Consider the following 4,757-nt stretch of genomic DNA (forward strand, 5'->3'; position numbering starts at 1 on the left):
TAGGAGGGGGGAGAGGGGGGCAAGGGGGGACGCAGGGGTGGGCACGGAGGAGGGGTGTGGGGGGCAGGGGGGCGGGGAGATCGGGGGTCCTGCTGGACGGGGACCGAGCTCCCAAGTGGGAAGATGAGACGGTTCCGGAGCCGGGCAGTGGCCGCGACCACACAGCACTGTCAACCCGGTTCCTGCCGCTGAAATGTGCACAGACCCGCGTGACAAGAACACGTTCCTACAACCTGTTAAATGTCTGCTCACCCTCCCTCCCGTCTGCCAATCTTGTGCACGTGTGCGTGTGCACACCCCCTTCCCAAAACCCGGGGTCACCCTTCACCCCCTTCTGGCCTCTCTCTGTCCATCAGCAGGCGCCAGCCCCGGGTCACCCCCTTTCGGCCTCCCTCGGACCGCCCACCAGCAGGCACTGTCCAAGCCACCTTCTGGATGCGCCCCCAGGTCACCCTGCCTCTTCCATGACCACTACTCTGATCCGTGCACCCGTGTCTGACGGAAGGGCCCGGCCTGACCTCCCGGTCCCTTCCTGCCGCCCGTCTGACCACCGTCCCCCCGTACCAGTGTGGCCGCCTCCCCACCTATGACCTGTGCACGTTGCCCAGCGCCCCTAGAACAAGGTCCAGGCCGCCAGCGCTCAGCCTGCGTACTCCGTTCCCCACCCACTGTTCCCTGCGCGGCTCGGTACTCTGGCCAAACAGGCAGAACAGACCAGCCTTTCTCCAGGCCCTCCCTCGCTGCGATGCCCTTAGCAAGAGCCCGTCTTTCTTACCTTTCAGGCATCCACCCTAAAGCCACCTCCTCAGAGAGGCTCCCCCTCGCCCCCCGACTTCGGGGCCCCCTCTGTTGTCTGTCACCACGTCCATTTGCAATCACGTGTCCACTGACTGTTGAGACGCGTCTCCCCTACCAGACCGGGAGCTCCAGAAACGGCGTGATGGTCTCTGCCTGCCTGACACACAGTAGGTGTTCAGTAAGTGCTCACTGACCGAATGAAGGCATGGGCCTGCTAAGCTCTCCTGACCTGGTCAGGAGCCGGCAGCTCCCTCCGGGGAAAGCAGCTTCTCCCGCCCTCTCCTGTAGTTACCCACTAGGCTCTGGGTTTAGAGGCATTCGGTCCAGAGGGAAGAACGTGTCTGCCAGGGGACGCGGCGGTGGCTCTGCTGACCCAGAAGGTGACACTGTGAAACGGGAGGAGCGTGTGTGCAATGCAGGACGTCCCCTGGGTGCCTCTCGGGTCTCCTATGTCTTATCATCGAATTGGAAAACGAGAATCCAATTTCAATGGCCGAGGCCGGCTGTCACAAACCAGAGGCCACACAGGCCAAGACTGGCCCCCTACCTGTGTTTGTAAATAAAGTTTTATTGTAACACAGCAGCAGCCATTTGACTGCCGCGCAGAGCTGAGCAGCCGAGACAGACGCTGCATGGCCCTCGGAGGCCAGGTGTGTGCTGCCTGAGCCTTTACAAAACAGGTTCGCCAGTTCCCAGGCCTCGGTCCCCCACCTGGGGTGCCTGTCGAAAGCAGAGGGAACATCGAAGGAGTAACGGGTTCGGCGGAAGGTTACGACAATGACCAGCTGCGACCGCGGACCAGCTGTGGAAAGGAGACTCGTGTGTATGGGTGTTTCCTTCCTGTTTTGATGTACACGTTTGTGTGTAGCAACCAAGTATACTTGTGTTCTCCCCTCCGTCAACCCTCGTGTGATGTGGCACGTGCACAGAAGTTCACCTTCTCCCTCGTGTGTGTACGTGTGTCATACGTACATCAGAGCGAGAGTTTTAATCAGCGGAGAGAAGACTGAACACTTTACCCCGAGACAAAAAGGGGGCCGGATATCCTCCTCTGGGGGTGGGATCTGTGTCTTATTGGTGGCACGTGGGCTTGGCTGTCCCAGACAAGTGACCTTTTACCGTCTGTATGTGGAGACTAAGCGAGATGCGTGTGGTGTCGAGGCGCCAGGGTGGACGGACCACGGTGACGCTCTCGAGCGGCACCGTGGTTAGGCTGGACTGCATTTTCCGGAGGCCCCCTGCTACAGGTGTCTGGCCAGGCCGGCCGGGGCGGGCGAGCTCGCGCTTTGAGGCCTGGGCGCCCCCAGGGAAGCAGCAGCCGTGGTGCTCAGATGCACGGTCACTGGGCCGCAGACCAGCTCTTTGCTGCAACGACCAGCTGGCGACCAGACTGGCGACCAGCGTATCCTCCCCGAATCCTTCTTCAGCTTCCCCAGCCACAGGGCGCGGAAAGTTCGCTCCAGACGCAGGGCGCTCGCTGGCTTCTGCAGAGCCCTCGTGCCTTAGGTCAGAGGAGAAGAACGGACCCAGACTCCAGCCCGTCCTCATGGTCTCCAGCTTGTACTTGCGTTGTGGGAGGGGGCCCTCGCCCTGCCCCCCCCCCCCCCCCCCCCCCGGGGGGCCCCCGTGTCCTCCCCCGCGGCCGCACCACAGAAGAACCATCACGCTCCTGTTAACTGACCCTGTCACAGAAGCAAGAGCATGCGCGTCCAGCCTCCCGGGACCGTGCCCGGCTCACACGCTGAGTACCCGCCCAGGCGCAAGGTGCGCCTGGAGAGACAGAGAGGAGCGGGCACAGAGCCGCACCCGGAGCTCCCGCACGGACAGAAGGAAAACGGGCTCAAGTTGCTCCAATTCAAGGGAAAGGGGACACAGGCCACAGCAGGGGACACACAACGTGCCCCAGGGCGTGGAAACGCAGAGGCTTTGCAGACAGCCAGCCCCGGATCGTGATCCTGGCGCCACCCGGTGGGTGCCTCCGTGCCTTCCCCTTTCCTGTCTCTCTGGAGCGGAACCTCGGGGGACGGTGTCTCTGATGGTGGGGACCCTGTCGGGGAAGCCGTCACAGCGAAGGGTGCGGTGTTGCACGTGGGCCTGCATAGCGGGAGAGCGGCCCGCATAGCGTCTTCCCGTCTTGTGCGGAAGGAGTTAATGCACCTTGGTGAGAGAGAGAGTGGGAAAAGGTCATTCTGCAAATATTCCAAAGCAATTTCATGAAACGGTGGGCTCTCATCCATCTGCGGTAACAAACTGGCAGGAGCCTGGAGCCTTAAGCACCCTGCGGTCGGTGAAGTTACGGCTCCCGGCGGGGAGATGTCGTATCTTCTTCCAAGGCCGAAACGGAAAGATACAGTGTGCCGCACTCACGGGCCTGTGACGCCGGGGAGCCGCTCGCGCCCAAGTTGCTGTGCGCGGACGACGGGTGATAAATCAACCTGCACGACTTGCGACTGACCCGTTCACGTGTTCCCGAATGTTCCTCTGATCTTTCGGAAATGAAGGAACTTCACCTAGAACGAGTAGTCGCATGAACTTTAATCTTGCCCACGATTGGCTAATAAGATCGGGGGCCTGCTGTCGCGAAAACGTCTGTGATGAAACGGCCCGCCCACAGGCCACGCGCAGCCTCTGCCGCAAACCCAGCCCTTCGGTTCCGGAGGCCGGAAGCCCGCGCCCTTTCGTGCTTGTTCGTGAGATGAAAACGTACGCATGAAAAAGAGCCATCGGCGATGGTTGCGGTGACCCGGGTGCCCTGCGGGGGGATACCGGTTTGGAAGGTCAGGATCCGGGCAGGGGGCAAGAGCAGACTGCCCGGTTTTCACTGCAGCGCGTTCGTTGCTCCTCGTCGTCTCCACGCCGGTCCGTCTGTCACCGGTTCTGCACAGCCGCCCGCTCTGCAGAAATGCAGCCTTGCGGCCCTCACACGGGCACGCGCCCCGTCTCTGTTTCTGGGCTCCCCAGGAATGCCCGCCCTGCCCGCTCCCAGCCCGGCCCTCCACCACCCAGCCGGCCCCCCGCTGCAACAGAGCCTCCCAGTCCCAGCATGCGGCCACCGGGACCCGGTCCTGGACCTCCAGCGAGGCCACCGCTCCCGGGACCGCCCCTGAGCACAGGCACCTCGCCCTGGTAACGACCCAACCCACCGTGTGGACCCTCTGCCCCCAGATCCCACCAGCTTCACCTCGGCTGGGCCATCTGCTTCCCTCGGAAGCTTCCCTTTGCAGGGCAGCGCCGGGGATGGTGACAAAATGCATCCTACGGGCTGATCTCCTGACCGGGGCCGTGGGGCTGCGATGCGCTCGCTGAGGACAAAATAGAACCGTGGATTGAAAAGGCCCCAAGCAGAGACGCAGCCGTGTTCACAGCGTCGTGTATCTGCTTCCATTGATTTGTTTTCCTACAAAATGCAATTGCTAGCGTTTTTTCCCCGTAAAATGTAATGATGTTTTGACATCCTACTTTGTCATCTTTTGTTTTCAATTTCCTTCTTCTTTTTTAATGTTTGTTTATTTTGAGAGAGAGAACACGAGCAGGAGAGGGGCAGAGAGGGAGACAGAGAATTGCAAGGAGGCTCCGAGCGGTCAGCGCAGAGCCAGGCACGGGACTCAAACCCACAAACGTGAGATCGTGACCTGAGCCGAAATCGAGAGTCAGATGCTTGACTGAGCCGCCTAGGTGTCCCATAACCTATGTTCCTTAAGAACTCTGGAACTTGAACATTCCTCCTCTTTGAAAGTACTTGCCAACAAGCTTTTACTGCCACCCAGCGTGCACTGGTATGTGACCGCCCGCTTTTGCCGCGTGGCCATACTCCGCGGTCTCGCCCCCTCACCGCGGTGCCAACAGCCCCAGGCTGGACATCCTTGCAGATGACTCTGCAAACACCTTCTGTTATTTCGTGGAAAGTGAAAACGCAGGGTCAAAAGTCATGGCAAATCATACTATTGCGGTTAGATTTT

Source organism: Herpailurus yagouaroundi, unplaced genomic scaffold (genome assembly GCF_014898765.1).
Source record: "Herpailurus yagouaroundi ecotype Mexico unplaced genomic scaffold, PumYag 185, whole genome shotgun sequence".
In the NCBI taxonomy this organism is placed as follows: Eukaryota; Metazoa; Chordata; class Mammalia; order Carnivora; family Felidae; genus Herpailurus; species Herpailurus yagouaroundi.